This window comes from Bidens hawaiensis, unplaced genomic scaffold, assembly GCF_021521415.1.
Source record: "Bidens hawaiensis isolate Kalapana, Puna unplaced genomic scaffold, B.hawaiensis_p1.1 tig00018213_1, whole genome shotgun sequence".
Lineage (NCBI taxonomy): Eukaryota > Viridiplantae > Streptophyta > Magnoliopsida > Asterales > Asteraceae > Bidens > Bidens hawaiensis.
In genome coordinates this window covers 65,447-86,857 of record NW_027492752.1, presented here as the reverse complement: position 1 = coordinate 86,857, position 21,411 = coordinate 65,447, and the positions used below count along the sequence as shown (strand labels likewise).

Genomic DNA, 21,411 nt, shown 5'->3' with positions numbered 1-21,411 from the left:
ATAACATCTAAATCACCAAATCTGTTTTCTTCAATTTTCAAAATTTTACTTTTAAAAGCAAAAGATGTTTTTCGAAATCTTACGGTTTTATTAATTCAACTAAAACATTTACCGATTATAATTTGAAATTATACCTAGAATTATCAAAACAATTGTTTTCTTTTCAAAAATTTTATTTTAAATGTTTTACAACCCACATGATGGAATGGATTATGCGGACCATCCGACGATAAGAGTAATTATGGATGCATACATAATTATTCAAGTACTCGCATGGTAATCATAATACGCAGAGATTGTGAGTCATGATTTAGAACCGAAAGTAATTTGAGTAACGGTACGAATGATGAGATGATAAGGACATGGTGGATACGCCGCTGGTACATCCTATATATAAGTACCCTTATTGGATTGTCAACTAAAGTGTTGCTTTTTGCGTAACAAACAAAGGTACACCTCAGTACGTATTTACCGATTAAGCAAATAAACGCTTTTTGCGTAACAAACGAACGATTAACCGAACGGGTCGGGTTATGACCCATATATTCCGGGGGGGCATCTATAAGTGATATACATTTAATATAAGCTAAAATATTAGTAAATGGCCTTAGTTCGATACCAAACAAGTTAAATGAAAACATGCTCGTTTAACTACCCGTTATAGATTTAAACGCGAAAGATAGTTACGAATCAAACATTTTATCATCCGTTAAGCCGAAAATGACTTACCAAACACTTAATTGAAATGTTTTAAGTGATCCGTGAAAATATTTTCGATTTTTACAAACGTATAGTATGTTTTTATAATTTTACACAAAACGAGCCGAAAAACACTCGTTTTCGCACTGTTTGACGCACCCGATAAGTTTTTGTCGCCAAAAACCAAACCCAATGTAAATTTGGACCTGGACTTTCATGTGTGGGTTTGAAGAATTAGTTATTTGGGCCAAAATGGGCCCAAGGAGGGCTAAGCCTTATTGTAACACAAGTAACTACCGGTGTTAATGCCAATATACAAACAAACCAGCAACAAATCAATAATGCTCCCCCAACCAACAATGAAACAGCCACAAATAATAATCCCCCACCTAATACAAACGCCCCTCCCAATGCAAATAATCCCCCACCGGATACAAATAATGTCAACAAAAATAATCCTCCATCGAACCCAAACAATAGGAATAACAACCCTAATCCCCCTCGAAGAGAATATTCGATTAAAAACTTTATGGCCTGTAAACCGATCGAATTCAAAGGTATCAAAGGGCCAAAAGGGCTGATTAAATGGATAGAGAAGACTGAATCTGTTCTCAATATTAGTAATTGTCCACCCGAGAGTATTGTCAAGTATGTTGCCTCTACTTTTACGGATCACCAACTCTAGTAGTTGACCCGTTTTCTTGAAACTCGTGAAACTCACCAACTCTAATAGTTGACCCGTTTTAAACTGCTTTTCAGGTGTACCTAAATCGGAATGATTTGGTGATCTGTTACTTGCTCAAGGTGTGTGGTTGATTCTATGTGAATAGAAGCAAGGGTGTTAGTAGTAAGATCGTACAGTTAACGAACTAGTTTGGTTTGTATCACCTAGACTGTAAAACGATGATAGAACAAGGAAATGTAATACATTCTAAATTAGTTTGTAATGTTTCTTTATAAACAATGTGTTGATACCAGAGGTGTCTGTTACATTCCCGTTTTACGCTTCCGCATTGTGCTAGTCGGGGTGTGACAGAAGTTGGTATCAGAGCCATTGGTTATAAAGGATTAAGTTATCCCTTAGGGTACCTAAAATATAACCGTATGCTCGATTAACTCTGGGAAAAAAATAATTAAATAATAAATTAATATTATATACTGATGGATCCCGGGATGAACTTGTAGGGCAAGTGAGTTATCGTGGTCCGGAACATAATAAAAGACTTGCTTGTACGAGGGAATTCGGGGGGAAGTCGCGGAACGTGTGGTTAGGTAAAAATGGCAACATATGTGTATAAAAGGTAATGTGTAAGTATATATATGTGTAACACTCATACGTGCTTATTTGAATCAAGGTGTATAAGTACGTATACGTACGATACTGTTGATGACGGTAAATTTTATTATGAATATTATATTCATTTATATTCAGTATTAATTTTAATAAAACTAATATTATATTCTAATATAATTAATATTAAATTTTGCTCAATTAATTAATCTCCCTGACAATAGTTAGCGCTAGCAATAGATATTATTCTTATAACTAACTTTTGTGCAGAGTCATGTCAAGGAATAACGACAATGTACCGGAAGAAGAACCGGTAATCTCGGCTGAGGAGGAGGATCCAGAGGAGGAGGACCCAGAAGAGGAACCGGAGGAGGATGAGGAAGAGGTGGAAGAAGTTATTTGTAGAGAGCTACCCAGAAATGTGCCTGATCTGTCCGGCTACAGATGCGATAGTTATCCACCCAGGTCACCACGCAGAGATCAAAACGAAGTTAACAGTCAGTATCGTTCACCTGCTAGAGTAGCCAGATCACCCACTCCACCAATTCACCTGTTGCCGACAACTTCATCTACTGCGCGAGTCCGATAGACTGCTCGTATTCGGGTAACCCCGATTGACCCTATCTCGATTCCATTCAGATCTACCCACTACCGGGGAGGACCTTCACGTCCTAGGGCAGATACTTCATCTTCCCGTTCGTTGAGTATACCTACCCCTCGCCCTGACCTCCCAACCGTAGAAAACAACTCTTGGATGGCTGTCCTGACTGACCGTGTGATAGACCACTCGATAGCCATAGCTAACATTAACCAGGAAAGGAGGGACGTGACCCAGTGTTTATCGACGTTACAGCAGATAGTACTGAACTTACAGTAGTCACATGCCTACCACCGTTGGTGTTTGATAGGGTGATAGTTCGACTGTGGAACTGTTACTGGATGATTACGGTGTTGTTATTTTTATGTTTGTGGTTCGCCTATCATTTGTACGGATAGATGCAAAATGTTACAGATATGTGTACGTGATCTTTTGATACTCCATGTATGTATATAGAGTACGTTATGTTAACATGGGTCACAATTTTGTACATTATTACAAGCACTGACCCTTGTAGGGTTAAGTCTAACAGTCACTTAGTGACAGGTTTTGATATATATACAGGCAAGCACTGGCCTTTATCAGGCTAAGTCTATGTACCTTTTGTTATCAATGTACAGAACAGTTTGTGAAATGTCAGTATGTTATCTGGTTTACCTGTACAACATTTATTGTGATTATTATTACACAGTGCCGTAGACTGGAATTAGTATTAATTGGCTTATATTTGTTTGTCATTAGAGAATGGCCCCAAAGAAAGCAAATCCAATGACTGAAGCAAAAATAGCCGAGATGATTGCTCGGAAAATGCAGGCAGCAATACCTCTTATTGTAACACAAGTAACTGCCGGTGTTAATGTCAATATACAAACAAACCAGCAACAAATCAATAATGCTCCCCCAACCAACAATGAAACATTCACATATAATAATCCCCCACCTAATACAAACGCCCCTCCCAATGCAAATAATCCCCCACCGGATACAAATAATGTCAACAACAATAATCCTCCACCGAACCCAAACAATAACAATAACAACCCTAATCCCCCTCGAAGAGAATATTCGATTAAAAACTTTATGGCATGTAAACCGATCGAATTGGTATCGAAGGGCCAAACGGGCTGATTAAATGGATAGAGAAGACTGAATCTGTTCTCATTATTAGTAATTGTCCACCCGAGAGTATTGTCAAGTATGTTGCCTCTACTTTTACGGATCACGCTTTGATGTGGTGGAACACTACAGTTCAGATAAAAGGGCAAGATACGGTTAACCGCATGACTTGGGCTGAACTCAAAACATTAATGCTAGATCATTTATGTCCAAAGAACGAAATACAAAGGTTAGAACACGAACTCTGGAGTCTGGAAATGAAAGGAGCAGATCATTTGGGATACACGAACCGCTTCAATGAACTGGCTCGCTTAGTACCATGGTTAGTAACTCCCGAAGACAAACAAGTTGAACATTATATTTGGGGTTTAGCCCCGGAAGTGAGGAGTTTGACAAACTCCGTGGGTCACACATCGTTTGAAAATGCTGTGACTCAAGCCGGAATTGTGACTTTTAACTTGGTAAGAAGTGGAGTGTTGAGAATGGCCGGGGAATCATCGGGTATGAAGTGAACCAATTATGGATCAGGATCACAAGGAAGGCCAGCAAATAAATGTGCACGCCCGACAATACAAAATTATGTCATGAGCAGCTCTGAGGTGAAACGAGACAGGTACAAGGGACCATGGCCAAAATGTAATAAATGTAGTTTTCATCACGTGGGTGAGTGCAGACCGTTAATTTGTCAGAAGTGTGGGAGAACGGGGCATAATGGCCCTAGTTGTAGAGTCAGTATGGGAATTGTCAACCGACCAACCCAAAGCAACTCAATCCCGTCGTTCACAACCACCTAGACCACAACCGATTCGTCAACAACCTATCCAACAAATCACAGCACCAGCATACCGCCGTGCTTGCTATGAATGTGGAAGCACGGAGCATTTTAGAAAAGACTGCCCCAAGTTGAATCACGGAGCAGTCACCGGTCGGAACCAAGCATCGACTTCTGGGGCGCCTAGAGGACGCGCATTCGTTATCGGGTCTAGAGAAGCACGACAAGACCCGAACGTAGTAACAGGTACATTTTTTGTTTCTGATCAATATGCTTCTGTATTATTTGACACGGGTGCCGATAGAAGTTTCGTTTCCACTAGCTTTGTATCCCTGGGTATAATGCCAGTTAGTGAACTAACAAATACCTATACTATAGAACTCGCTAACGGTAACTCTATAACTGTCAATCAAATAGTCCAAAACTGTTCCATTATTCTTAATGACCACCCATTCCTTATTGACCTACTCCCGGTAGAGTTAGGAAGTTTTGATGTTATTGTCGGCATGGACTGGTTAACCAAGAATAAGGCAGAGATTGTGTGTAACGACAAGGCAGTTAAAATTCCCTTTTCGAATGGTGAGATGATTGTGATGCAAGGAGAGAAGTCCGGCTCGATAATACCTCTCGTGTCTCATCTCAAAGTGTTGAAATGTTTACGCCAAGGTTGTATGGAATTTTTGGCAAACGTGACTATAAAGAACCCTGAAGAGAAACGCATAGAAGAGATTCCCGTTGTACGTGAATACCCCGATGTCTTTCCCGATGATCTACCTGGATTACCACCGAACCGACAGGTTGAATTCCGTATTGACTTAATCCCAGGATTAGCCCCTATTGCTAAGGCACCTTACCGATTGGCACCTTCTGAAATGCAAGAATTATCCAACCAGTTAAAGGAGTTGTTAGATAAGACTTTTATACGTCCCAGTTATTCTCCTTGGGGAGCGCCGGTATTGTTCGTAAAGAAGAAAGATGGAAGTTTTAGAATGTGTATTGATTACCGGGAATTAAACAAAGTTACCATAAAAAACCGATACCCTCTTCCATGAATAGAAGGCTTATTTGATCAACTTCAAGGGGCAAACTATTTGTCGAAGATTGACCTTCGATCCGGTTACCACCAAGTTAAAATTCAAGAGGAAGATGTGTCTAAAACGGCGTTCCGAACTCGTTATGGCCACTACGAATTCTTAGTTATGCCGTTCGGACTGACTAATGCTCCCGCAGTTTTCATGGATCTTATGAATCGAGTTTGCAAACCGTACCTCGACAAATTCGTTATCGTGTTTATTTATGACATTTTGATATATTCGAAAACCAAAGAGGACCACGATCAGCACTTACGAACCATTTTGGAGTTGTTGAGGCAGGAAAAGTTGTATGCCAAATTATCAAAATGTGAATTTTGGCTACAAGAGGTACAATTTCTAGGGCACGTTGTTAATCGACACGGAATCCATGTAAACCCGAGAAAAATTGAAGCCATTAAAAATTGGCAAGCCCCAAAGTCACCGAAAGAAATCCGTCAATTTTTGGGATTAGCTGGGTATTACCGACGCTTTATTGCTAACTTTTCCAGCATAGCCCAACCTTTAACTCTTTTGACTCAAAAAGATCATGCTTATGTATGGGGAGAAGATCAAGAAACGGCTTTTCAATTGCTGAAATAGAAACTATGCCAAGCCCCGATACTGAGTCTTCAAGAGGGAACTGATGATCTGGTAGTTTATTGTGACGCGTCCCGGAAAGGCTTAGGATGCGTACTTATGCAAAGAAATAAAGTCATAGCATATGCTTCTTGGCAGTTAAAGGTGCACGAGAAAAATTATACTACCCATGATTTGGAACTGGGCGCGGTTATTTTTGCACTTAAGATCTAGAGGCACTATTTGTATGGCACCAAATGTACAGTATACACCGGCCACAAGAGCCTACAACACATTTTCGACCAGAAAGAACTAAACATGAGACAGAGGAGATGGGTAGAGCTGTTGAACGATTATGACTGTGAGATTCGATACCATCCGGGCAAGGCAAATATAGTAGCAGATGCTTTGAGCAGAAAAGATAGAATCAAACCACTACGGGTCCGAGCATTTGGAATGATTGTCCAAACCAGTCTCACCGAACAAATACGTATTGCTCAAAACGAAGCTCTGAAAGGAGATCACTTGGAAAATGAAAACTTACATGGGACCGAACAAAACTTTGAAGAAAGAACCGATGAAATTTTATACTACAAAAACCGAGTTTTGATTCCCACTTTCAGCAATCTGCGTGATTTAATTATGGACGAAGCCCATAAGTCTAAATACTCCATTCACCCTGGAACAGATAAGATGTACAAGGACTTGAAGGAGTATTATTGGTGGCCCGGTATGAAGAAGGATATAGCCTCGTATGTCAGTAAATGTTTAACTAGTGCGAGGGTTAAGGCCGAAAATCAAAAACCTTCAGGAATGTTGCACCAACCGGAAATACCACAATGGAAATGGGAACAAATTATCATGGATTTTGTAACACACCTCCCTAAAACTTCCCGAGGAAACGATGCAATATGGGTAATAGTTGACCGACTAACCAAATCCGCACACTTCCTTCCAATTCGTACAACCTGCACAACCGAAAAACTTGCTCACATTTACATAAATGAAATCGTATCCCGACGCGGCGTACCCGTTTCAATTATTTCTGATCGTGATAGCCATTTCACTTCTCGTTTCTGGCAAGCCGTACAAGAAGCTTTGGGAACCCGAATTGACCTAAGCATCGCCTACCATCCCCAAACCGACGATCAATCCAAGCGAACCATTCAAACCTTAGAAGATTTGCTTCGTGCTTGTGTCCTAGATTTCGGTGGAAACTGGGATCAACATCTTCCACTGGTTGAATTTTCGTACAATAATAGCTATCATAGTAGCATTCAAGCGGCACCATACGAAGCGTTGTACGGGCGGAAATGTAGATCACCCTTGTGCTGGACTGAGGTGGGAGATACCCAAATTACACGATCTGACTTGATTCAAGAAACCACTGATAAAATCCATAAAATTTCTAACAAATTGAAAATCACCCGAGATCGACAAAAAAGCTACGCTGATGTTCGTAGGAAGCCGTTATCCTTTGAAATAGGCGACAAAGTTTTTCTAAAAGTATCCCCGTGGAAAGGCGTTATTCGATTCAGTAAAACTGGTAAACTAGCTCTGCGATACATTGGACCGTATGAAGTCATTTCTAAGATCGGTCCGGTAGCCTACCGACTGAAATTACCTTTGGAGTTAAGCTCTATTCATGATGTCTTTCATGTTTCGAACCTAAAAAAGTGTCTGACTGACGAAACCGAAATTGTGCCATTAAAAGAGTTAAACAAAAACGAAAAACTAAATTTCGTTGAAGAACCGGTGGAAATACTAGAAGGAAAAATAAAACAATTAAGACACAACAAAATCTCTCTGGTCAAAGTTCGGTGGAATTCAGAACGGGGACCCGAATTCACGTGGGAGCTGAAATTCGAATTTAAAAAGAAATACCCGCACCTGTTTCCAAATAAAGACAAAGTTGAATAATCAAATTTCGGGGACGAAATTTTCTAACGGGGGAAGAATGTGACATTTGAGCCAAAACAAGGTACACCTCAGTACGTATTTACCGATTAAGCAAATAAACGCTTTTTGAGTAACAAACGAACGATTAACCAAACGGGTCGGGTTATGACCCAGATATTCCGGGGGGGGGGGGGGGGCATCTATAAGTGATATAAGTTTAATATAAGCTAAAATATTAGTAATATGGCCTTAGTTCGATAGCAAACAAGTTAAACGAAAACATGCTCGTTTAACTACCAGCTATAGATTTAAACGCGAAAGATAGTTACGAACCAAGCATTGTATCATCCGTTAAGCCGAAAAAGACTTACCAAACACTTAATTGAAATGTTTTAAGCAATCCGTAAAAATATTTTCGATTTTTACAAACGTATAGTATGTTTTTATAATTTTACACAAAACTAGCCGAAAAACACTCGTTTTCGCACTGTTTGACGCACCCGATAAGTTTTTCACGCCAAAAACCGAACCCAATGTAAATTTTGGACCTGGACTTTCATGTGTGGGTTTGAAGAATTAGTTATTTGGGCCAAAATGGGCCCAAGGAGGGCCAAGCCCATGTCCGGCAGCAACCTTGGACCCCCCCCCCCCTTTCTTGATTTATTTTCGTACTTAAACATATTTGAGATATTTTAGAACATTCTTCCACATACAAACATCTGGAAATAACCTTCTTCTCCAGCAAGATTACATAAACCCTAAGGTAAACAACTTAAATAAGCTACTTTTACACTTGTTTAACATTGATTAATACCATAAAAAAATGCCTTAATTGCTAAAAATCATTCCTAACTATGTAAAAATCCTAAAAACGGTCCATAAACATGTTTTGATCATACACATGGTAAGGAACCTGGTTTGATATTTTTTTTGGCCATAAACAGGGATTAAAGGGTTGAAACGGCATTTTTACGGTTCAAAAGTTCGTTGTTGTACACTAGCCGAAACCCTAAGTTAAGGGCTGTTATGTTGATGAAAAATTGCTTGGTTTGTGATATAGGACTTGTATCTATCCTACATAGGAGCACAAGAACTTGAAAAGTTTATTAGAAAGGCGGAAACGAACCAAAACCGCTAAGGTAATGCCGAAACACTCGTTTGCGGGCTGTTTAGGTTAAGGTTGTGATGTGCATATTTTTAGGTCTTGAAATTTTTCAAGGACATCAGGGACCATGTCATTAATTCCCTGTTCAAATTTGGTAATTTTTCGACCATCCGAGAATATTTGGTGAATTTATTACCGAATTGGGACATTTAATGGGGGAAAATAGTTAAAATGCTTCAAAAATTATGAATTTTTTCAGAGAACTCAGATTTAATGTATTTTGATCACATATGAATTTTGGGATCATTTGAAGAAGTCTAAAGGTGTTTTGTGCATATGCGTTCATGTGAATTTTTATAGCCGAATTTGAGCCGAAAAACATATTGCACGAGCTTTTTACATTCTGGAATTGATACAGGTTATTTTGGGACATAATTTTAGTATTCAAGAATTTTTGTGGAATTTTTAGAAATTGTTTGGGATAAACGGACGATTTTCAAGCGAAATATAGCTAATAAAATGAATTTTTATAAATTAATAAATCAGTAAATAATTCCAGAAATATTTTTATAAAAATATAAATATTTTAATTGATAAGTGGCTAAATTTTCATAATTTAATGATTAACGGTTAATTAATTATGCTAATTTAAAGATTAAACAAATTCAGTTATTATAAAAACCGGCAAGTTCGTGACTAACGAACCTGCGGGAATATCAAAACACCAAGAGTGATAAAAAAATCATATTTTTGGATTAATTAAGTAAAAACAAACTTTTTTATGAGAAACCTGGACAATCCGGATAGATTGTGCGCGTTTCTTCTTAAATCAAACTGAATAAACGGAAACGGGCCCCGTAGCTAATCCGGGACTCAAGTATGTGATCCTTCTTTATAACTTAATCATTTTATTAACCAATACATTTACCCAAGCTTATTTCCCCATAACTGTTTTCTGAACGCGTAAACGAACAACTTGGCCCAGCTGGAAAAACGGGAATTTGAGCCAAGTTCGGTTTTAAGTATTAGACATTGAGCAACATCACAACCTAAGCCTATTGCCACTTTCTGAGCGTTCCAGCTATACCCAGATTAGTTATACAGCCCAGTTTAGTATTGAGATTATAATAATATTAAAATATTAATATTATTATAATATTGATTATAGGAAACCGTGATTGCAAGTTATACAAACCTTGAACCGACGTGCTACTGATTATCTACTAAACAGTGAGTTTCATGAACCCACTTCTAAAACTGTTTTACGAACTTTTGGGGTGAAAAACATGTTTGATTACATATACATACCTGAAACATGTATTGATGTGAATTATCTAAGTGCTAACACACGAAAGTCCCCACTAACACAGTGATTAACTTGGAGCCGGTGGCTTGTGAATAGTACTATTGGTTTGACAAACCCAAACTGAGCCGGCATGCGTTGCTGAGACTTTACCCCGTTTGCACATGACCATAATTATACAACACACTATGTAGCGTTAGACATAGCTACTTGGGGCATATTGTGGGCGGAAAAGGGGCCACAGTGGTTGATTGGGCGTGAGAAATAGATGCACGCAGCACAAACAGTCAAAGCTTCACTGTAGCTTAGCATAATTACATCATTTACATACATACATACTTATATCATGATTACAAGTGTTAACTTGTGAATACTCATAACTATTTTCTTGAAACTCGTAAAACTCACCAACTCTAGTAGTTGACCCGTTTTAAACTGCTTTTCAGGTGTACCTAAATCGGAATGATTTGGTGATCTATTACTTGCTCAAGGTGTGTGGTTGATGCTGTGTGAATAGAAGCAAGGGTGTTAGTAGTAAGATCGTATAATTAACGAACTAGTTTGGTTTGTATCACCTAGACTGTAAAACGATGATAGAACAAGGAAATGTAATATATTGTAAATTAGTTTGTAATGTTTCTTTATAAACAATGTGTTGATACCATAGGTGTCTGTTACATTCCCGTTTTACGCTTCCGCATTGTGCTAATCGGGTGTGACACGTGTGTGTGTGTGTGTATTATTAATAATAAACCAATATTATTTTTATTAAAACTCGAGACCAATATTAATGTTATTGTCGTTAAAACGTCTTTATAAATTTGCTCGTATTGATATATGTATTGTATATATATATATATCAAACGTTTTAATTATATTTTTACTATCGAATTTCGTTAAGATTTTCAAGATATAAATTTTTAGATAATTATATATTTAAACGTATATTTTTATAGTAAATCTCGACTCATATTTATTTAAACTAATTATTTGTAAACCCGATTTTATGACAAACAATGATTTTTATAATTAAATAAAAAGAATAATTCGTAGATATCAATCGTTCAATCCATAACGTACAATTCATAATTATAACTCAAATCATATCAAAATCCTAAATTCGTTATACGTATTATCTCATTTATAATTCACTCATAACATTATTTAATTAGGATTCTTGTCGGTAATTGTCGAGGAGTGTGATTATCGTTCTTGTTGTAAACATTCCCGTTTGGCTTATTCGACCAGGTGAGTTTGATCATTCCCCATTTTATACACTATTTTCAAATGTTTTGGGGACATATGCGTACTTACTCATATTTTCTATTATATATATATACCCAAAAATCGCAAATATAATCATTGTGTGATTATCAGTTGAATGCTATTTGCTAATTGCTACATGTTTAATTTTTTATTTGATAACGTTTCGGAGAGGTCCAACATATCCCCTTTTGTATAGGGTTCTCATTAGTATGATCATACGACCGTCTTAGTAACCAGAGCCCGATTCGCTTAGCGAAGATAAACCGACAATTTAGTCATGGTAATCAATGCCCGATTCGCTTGGCAACAATTCATTGGCACACGAATATACTTGATTATGGTTTGTTAAGTTTGATTGATTATTACCACATAGATTGGTTTGCACATTTATCATTTATCAATTATCTATATATATATATATATATATATATATATAATTATTTGTTGTTTCAAGATTGGTGATCATCTCACTCAACATGTGTTGTTGATCAAACTCCATTTTCTACGCATATGCAGGTTGATTGAAGATTAAAGTTTGGACATTTAGAAAGACCTTATGATTATAATGAAGACAAACTTGAATTTAAATGGTTGTATCTATTTATTTGAATGGTATCGTTGTATTTGATTATTGTATGTGTTATTTGAACAAAATAATTAATTAGATATTGTCATTTATATTTATGATAGTATCTTCGAGCTGTGAGCAATCGAATCACGCCCCGACATTTCCGCCTTAGGTTGGGGTGTGACAAAATTTGTGTTCGTTTAATAAACGAACGAACATGAACACATGTTCCGTACATTCATTTATGTTCATGAACGTTCGTTTATTTATGTTCGTTTATGTCTATTTATTTATGTTCGTTTATGTATTAATAGAAAATAATTAAATATTATCTATATAGATCATCTGCTTAAAGGTTTTATATTTGTTAATTTGTGTTTATTTAAGTGTTTTCATTTAAGTTCGTTTATTTTTGTTTGTGTTCATTTACATTTGTTCATGTATGTTCGTTTATCTTTGTTCAGTTATGCTCGTTTAGATTTTAAACAAACGAACATAAATGTCTCTTTTTAAATAAACGAACATGAACATAAATATTTGTTCGATTAAGTGTCTGTGTTCTTTTAAAGTTAAATGAACAAACACGAACATGCCCTTGATTTTGTTCATTCGATTCATTTACAGGCTTTCATTATTCACATTGATGAATACATCAGTCTCAATCTCTAGGCTTTGCCGATTCTATTTGTGTTCGTTTGTGTTCGTGAACCGTTCATGAACATATTAATTTCCTTAATGAACGAACACGAACATAAAATCCCATTTGGTAAGTGTTTGTGAACCGTTCGTGAACACATTATTTTCTTAACGAACGAACATGAATAAGGCTTGTTTATGTTCGTTCGGTTCGTTTACAGCCCTATGTAAAGCATATCACACTCATTTTAAAAATTATTAATTCAATTCTAAATTTTGTAGTTATATATATTAAAAAAAGACAATCAATCATAATTTATAAAAATTAAGTAGATGTGTATATATTTTGAGAAAGACTCTTGAATTTTCTTTTTCCGTTTAGGCCACCAAAATGCTTGGCCCGACCCTGTTTATTATTATTATTATTATTATTATTATTATTATTATTATTATTATTATTGATATAAAATAATTAGTCATTTTAGGGTACAAATAAGCTGAGTTCAATCTCGTCTAAGCTCATTTTAGGTTCATTTATGTTCGTTAGTTTACAATTTAGGTTCATTTATGTTCGTTAGTTTACAATTTAGTCTATTCTTATTATCGCACCCCAACGGGTTCACGTTTACTTATAATGTCATGTTTGTTCCTTTATGTACATGAATTGTTCATTTTAACTAATAAAAGAACAAACATGAACATGTTCAATTTCTTAATGAACAAACACGAGCAAGAAAATCTCGTTCGCTTAATTATTTGTGTTCGATCGTTTTTCGGTTAAAATTAAAGAACGGACACAAAAACCTTTCTTCATGTTTGTATGGTTTGTTTAAAAGCCTAAAAAAAAATAAATGAAAGAAACTATATCTTTATAAAATTAATTAATTAATCAGTTTAATTAATTAAAGATTTAAAAATTTATTACATAAAGTGACAAAAATAACGGATGAAAATAAAAAGAAACTAAATAAAAAATAACAGAATTATGAAAATATCAAATATTGTTCTTTAGTATTAGAAATTGAAAACAAAATTATCATTTTCCAAAAGTTAATTAGTGGAAAGAAAACAAAAGGTATTAACTACCTATAAATATAAACTTCACGGACATTTACATAGTTATGGAGGTTAAAAATAATAATTACAAATATAAATATAAACCTTACGGACATTTTCTTCTAGTATAGTGTTTGCCATTTTAGATTTGATCATGTAACGTGATGGATTCAAATCATTAAAACTATAAGGTTACAGGGATTTTAGATCTTGTAACCATAAGGGTTGTTTCTGAAAAATTTTTAAAATTTTGGGGCCCAGGATAAATAAAAAAACGTAACCCTAAAATCGTGTTTTCAGTTATGTAATAGATAACTTGATAATTTTATCAATAAGGTTGTATTTTAAAAACCCAAAACAAACAAACAAACAATAATAAACATGCTACTAAGATAACTCGTATAAATACAAATGATCAAGTTTTTTTGTATAAAAAAATAGAACATTAATTGTGTGAATTGAAACCATAACTTTTGTTTTCATAGTCTAGAACATTTTTCATTCAACCAAAGTGTCATTTTGTAAGATTTTCTATTACAACAAAATTATATATAAAATATAAATCTTATTTTTTAATAATTATAAGCATCTCATGATAGTAGATCAAGGCACCATAAACTTTATTTTTTAATAATTATAAGCCTTTTAAGAAATTATTTTTATTTTTAAATAATTTATAAAGATATTTTCATGCATTACATGTTTCCTTTTACTGGTTCTTAAATATCCCCATTTTGCTCGCCTTAATTAACCAAACCAAACCAAACCATGGTTAACTAAACCCCATTTAATTTTACACCTTAAATTTCGCCACCTTTCATCTTCCTTCTTCCTCCTAAATCATAAACCCTACCTTCACTTGTCATTATACATTATTCTCACTCACCATGGCTGCATTACACATTATCATCCTCACCCTTTCATTCATCTCCGCGGCCGCGGGTCACAACATCACCGCGATCCTCAACGACTTCCCCGAATACAGCGTCTACAACAACTACCTCACCCAAACAAGGCTCGCGGACGAGATCAACGCCCGCGAAACCATCACGGTTCTCGTGTTCAACAACATAGTCGCCGCGGAATACTTAACGAAACAGACGCTCTCCGTCGTCAAGGTCGCGTTAAGTATTCACGCTCTTCTCGACTATTTTGATCTCCCGAAGCTCCAGGGGATCGGTGATGGCAGTGTGATTACAACCACGTTGTATCAGACTACCGGCACCACGACCGGGAATACCGGATTCGTTAACATAACTGATCTGGCATCCGGTAAGATCGGGTTTGGATCCCATGAAGGATCCAGACTCGACGCTTTGTTTTACAAATCTGTAAAACAAATTCCGTACAACATTTCCGTGTTGGAAATCACATCCCCGATCCTTGCGCCTGGGGTCTTGATCAGGCCCCCAGCGCTTGATCTAAATATGACAAATTTATTAGAGAAAGCCGGGTGTAAAACATTTGCTAGATTAATATCCGAATCCGGAGCGTTGAGAATTTACGAAACGGCCGAGGCGCACGGGCTGACGGTGTTCGCGCCTTCGGATGCGGCGTTCATGGTTCGCGGGTTGCTCGATTTTAATAAGCTATCGAGTAGCTACTTCATTTCGGTAATGCTGTATCACGCGATCCCTAAATACGCCCCAAAAGCTAGTTTGATGTCGGAGAAAAACCCGGTTAAGACGCTCGCGTCTAACCAGGTGTTGGAATTAGGGTTTTCGGTAAGCAGCAAAGGCGATTCGGTCACGCTTAGTACCGGTGTGGTTGACGCGCGTGTTGAAAGCACGGTACTCGATTCGGTACCGCTTAGTGTTTTGAAAATTGATCATGTTCTCCTCCCAGTGGAGTTGTTTCCGAAACCGCCTTCGGCTGCACCCGCTCCGGAAACAACTCCACCGGCTCCGACGGTGCCGGGAGTTTCTCCGCCGGCACCGGCGCCGGCTTCAGCTCCGGGTAAAACACAGATTGGTTCAGCACCGGCGCCGGTGGCAAAAACTTCACCTGTGGTGTCTCCTCCAGCTCCTTCAGTTATATCGCCGGGTTCGGGTCCTGCGCCGGCTGACGGTCCAACGGCTGACGGAGGGAATAGTAACTCCGGCGGTGGAAGTAAAGCTCCGGTGATGTTTTTAGGTTTGTTTACGTTATCAGTTTGGGTTATGTTTGGTTGATGGTTAATTTAAGTAGTTTGTTTATTATTAATTTATGAATTGATTTGTGTTTTGATGTTGATCATCTACTTGTTAATTAGACTATCATTTGGGAATTTTAATGGTTGTTAGTGGTTTTTGAACTTTTTAATCATGTTTTTATTTTTTAACATTTTTGCATTGGGCATGTTTGGGAAACTTTGATTGAATTTGATCTCTTGCCATTTACATGATGCATTCTTATTAGTTAATTTGATTAAAATTATTAACTCTATAAAGATAATTAATACTAAGTTTTGGTTGATTGAAGATTGAGTATCATGATTATGAAAAGTGTGTTATCAAACTCATGATAGAAATCAACCATGCCATTGATGCAATGAACATGTGAAATTTGTTGTAATTAATAACTTTTTTAACAAGCCAACCTTTATTTATAAATAAATTAATAACTAAATAAATAAAACTCTAGATAGCAATTTAAAATTTAAAACTACATATATCTCACTCTAGCGAGATCTTTTTTCTATATATATTTAACCCAGTCATAAAAAACCAAGTTTTTTTGTCATCCTTCGTTATGTTTGTAATATATATACCCGTTTCTCTTTAAAAACAACTTCACTTCTGGACTTCCATAAACACCAATGTACCGTTAAAATTCATCTTAGATATAGTGGATAGTGAACAAGTTTAGTGAGGGAAAACTATTTTTTATTTATGAAATATGAAACCAAATATAGCTATTAACATTTTGATTTGATTTGGTAAGTAAATTTAAAATCTATTATTATCAATTAGACTTGTTGTAACGTCTGAAAAGTCGATTGTAAACAACTCATTGATGAAAATATGAGACGTTCTTTTGTTGGGAGCAATGAATGAATGAATCATCATGATTTAATTGATTTTGATCTGGTTAATTTTTCTTTTGCTTATCAAGTGTATTTAATTAATAAAACTTTCTAATTGTTTTTATAAGTGGTACATAACTTATAAAAGCTAACATGATTTTTTGTGTGCCAAAAAGACCATTCGGCTTATTAAAGTCATTGAAGTTGTTTAATTCATTATTATTATTTTTTTTCATGAAATTAACGTTAAATTTTGGCTATTAGAACACTCATTACATATTTGATGTATGCATAGATTATTATTGTTTTAAGTGAATGTCATGTAGACTTTTTTATTTATTGTTGGTGACTATAAGCGTTATATTATCGGTTGATATTTATGTAGAAATTTATATCGTGTGTAGTAAAAAGAAAAGCTATCCATGTCACCATTTTTACACATTAAATGTTTTTTTAACAACCAATAAAAATAATAATATATTAAACTATAAAGGTGTTAGAAAAACTAATGCATTCATCAAAAATAAAACTAACACCCCCAGCCCCAGCCCCAGCCCCAGCCCCAGCCCCAGTATAATCAGTAAACCCGAAAGCTACACAAACTTAACCATGAGAGTCCTTTTTTTTTTTTAATCCAAAAAAATCCCCAACACCTTTAGCTCGTCTAACAAATTTGAGGCTTGAATCGGAGTTCCGGAGTGAACTAACGTGTTTCTCTAATGGTATAAAATAATAATAATTCACTAAATCTTTAACGGTTAAAAAAATAAAAAAATCTATCCATTTCACTGTTAATTTGTAAAATCTCCATCCGTTAAAGGTATTAACAAGTCATCACTTGTTTTCTTTCGGCACAAAATTGGCTTTAGGGACTTTTTTTTTCTTTTTTTGCTATAAAAATTGGAAAAAGAAAAATAAAAAAAATAGAAAAATGCTGTTACCAACGTTTGCTCTATTGACCTTTTTTTTCTAATGAAATAATAGGTTGATCTTCTACGGGGTTGATAATTTGTTTACAAAAAATATATTATTGTTTTATTAGCAAAATTTTCTAATAACGTATAGTATGTTACTTAGCTCAGTTGACATTGGATGGGAAATGAAGATTTGATTTTGAGATTGCAAGTTCTCAAGTTCAAATCCGATTCCAATAAGGTTTTATTAACAGTTAGTTTTCGGGCAACAAGTTTTTCCTGAAACATGAGATGGTGCTCTTAGGTTACCTGACACTGTTTGCAAGCGCTGACCGACCGTCTTTTACAATTAAATTAACCTAGGTAGCTGGCTTTATTCAATGGAAGTTAAAAAAAAAAGTTACCAACCAACCTGTTGGCGTGTCAACCAAGCAATAAATCATTTCAAAATAACTCATTTTGATTTCTTATCAAACTAATACAATATCTTTGCATTAAAAATGTTATCCAAAATTGGTAAATTCTTCCAATAAAGGTAATAAAAGTTTTGAGCATTTTAATGTGAATGAATTGTAACGTAAAGTTCTAAATTATTTGTTTCCACCAAAACATGTTACAAATGTAAAACATTAAAATTGTACGACTTTGCTTGTAGGGGTCGTTCGCTTATTAAAAACTTGGTGTTTCTCATCTTGTAAATGCTTCAATCTTAAAATTAGTCGAATGAAACTTATAGTTACTCATGATTCATAAAAATTAATATTTCCATTTTAGCATTTATTTCAATAAAGTTAAAATACAAAGAGAGGCAAAAATAAGAAGGATGAGAAGGATTTGTGACCGCACAAAAAACCTCTCAAAAAAATTCCAAAAAATTAATAAAAAAAATCATAATTCAAAATATAAATAAAAAAATTAAAAAAACAAAAACGTTTCCCTCATCTTTCTCGTTCAGAAAAAAAAATTCCCGAAAAGACACAATGCAGAAACAAAAGACACAATGACGAAAATGAACAAAACACACAATTATAACTAAAAAAGACACAATAAATCGCAAAATATAACACAAAATGTCGAAAAAAAATATAACACAATGTAGACTAATATAATACAATATCAAGAAAAAAAGACACAATGTCAAGGAAAAAAGAAACAATTAATGACAAAAATAAACATAAAACACAATAATAAACAAAAAGACACAATGGTCTTTTTCACTCAACATTGTGTCTTTTTCGAGTTTTTTTTTTTAACGAGAAAGATGGTGAAAACATTTTGTGTTTTTTTTTTACTTTTTTTGTTTTTTTATTAAATTTTGAGTTATGATTTTTTATTTATTTATTGTTAATTTTTTTAAAAGTTTTTTTGTATGGTTATAAATCCTTCTCTTCCTTCTTATTTTTGTCTTCCTTTATATAATAAGTTGGCCCTCATTTCCTAATCTAAATTCATATACCATACCAAAAATCTAACTATTGCACACTTAATAAAAAAAAATTCATGTCAACCGTTTATTATGAGAACTAGTTTTAGAGCCCGTGTTACACACAGGTAATTTAAATTATAAAATTATAAGTAAAACAAATAATTAAATCGCGTATATGTAAAAAAAATGTATTACATCTATGCTTGTATCTATACAATGTATACATAAATTGATTTTATTTATATCACAAAATGATTTTTTTAAATGAACTTAATAAAAAAATGTCCGTGCAAAAACGTACCCGAGAATGCTTCTTTCTATTGAAAAATTCATTCTCGGTGTCATATATGTATAATTAAAAGAATTTTAGTTATGAACTAATTTCGGAAATAAGACTTCTAATACGATAGTAGTTCTAACCACCCAGCCTAAATACAAAATGGGCGTTACCTTATTGATATATTTATCAATTTACCACCCATCAAAGGAAAGTAGAGCATTAAATTATAATAATGGATGTTCTTCAAATAATATGTTTTTCTGAGCTATACCATAAAAAAGATTTTAATAAGTTTCAGAGGGCTTCTCGACTTTGTCATAATGACAACATAAAAAATAACATGTTAACCCATTCAATTTTGTGAATATTTTGTTTCATTTGAGCATAGTATACAAAGTTCTGATCACCATTGAAGGAAAAATTAATGTTGACATAAATATTTCGAATTTGATAAAAGTTAAGCATTGATAGGTATGGGGGTGGCATGTAGAAAGTGTTCGCAATCTTTTCTTAAATTTTAATAGTTTAGGGAAAAATAGTTAGTTTGTCAAATCCTGAACCTTTTGATTATTTCAAAAAATGTCCTTAAAAATAATTTTGAAACCCGAATCATGTTTAAAATTCTAACTTTCATACTTTTGACATTTTAAAGTCAACACTTTGAACCCATAACAAATTTGATGATAAATCTATTTTTCATTCTCAAATTTTTAAAAATACTCAAAATTTTCAATTTTGACCCATAACAAATTTTGACCCAAATGTAGTTAACTTGTATCAAACAATCTATTTACTAACTTTTAACACATAAAATCAAATTTAAGTTCCACTAAAAAACCTGAAACAATTTTCATTTGAGAAACATGATTTGTTGTTGATTTTGGAATTCACCAAGTATTTTGAAATATATAGTAAAATAATATGTTAATATTTATATTTATAAAAATATATAGATTATTATATAAATATAGTGTAAATGAAAAGTGAATAATTATTGATTTATTACATATATCTTATCTTATCTTACAATACTAATAAAAGAAAATGTTAAAGCTTAGGCGTCAAACCTACATTCCTCCTAATTTCTAATCTTTCATCTCATTCATTCTAGCTATCTATAGGTCATGGGTCAAAACCATTTTGTTAGTTGGGTTATAACATAGTGTGGATTTTATTTATTATTGAGTTAAATAACATTTTTCATACCTTAGGTTTGATAAACTACACAACTTTAATACCTTCATAAGTATTGTGAGAATCATAATTAAAATAAGACCTCATTTATTTTTATCATTTGATAAATCCCATGTAATACACGGGTTCAAAAGCTAGTTAGGGTATAATAGTTTTGGAGGGAAAACATTGTGAAAATTAACCAAAACATGACAAGTGTCCACATTTATTTTACTTTATTAGAATAGGTAGATATCAAAGAACGTTCTTTAAAGTTTAAATATTGAAATAGTAATTCATTTAGAGAAACACAAGAGTTCAGATCTAAATTGTAAAAAAATTAAAACGTATGTTTATTAAACAATGGATAGAAAACTGAATCGAAACTATGTTGAAAGGTTATACAAAACTAAATGAGTCGAATGTTGTTCCGCTAAATTCGATTCATAAGTAGATTGGTTGTGGGGACGAAACTATGTTTTGGAATCGCACTTGGTGTCAAAATATATGCCTACCCAAAAATTTACCCAAGTTGTATGCTATAGAGGTGGTTAATGGGGATTGAGGCGGGTTGAGGGATAGCATCATAGCAATAGGTATGCAGATCGAAAATCTGTCCGATATCTATTGAGTTTTGACATTTGGAACTAGTTAAC

The 21,411-nt window shown here is 34.5% G+C and overlaps 1 pseudogene; it reads left to right on the top strand.

Moving 5' to 3' along the window:
* Positions 1-14,845: 14,845 nt before the first annotated feature.
* LOC143555611 (fasciclin-like arabinogalactan protein 8 pseudogene) lies at positions 14,846-16,178 on the top strand (annotated as a pseudogene).
* The last annotated feature ends 5,233 nt before the right edge of the window (positions 16,179-21,411 follow it).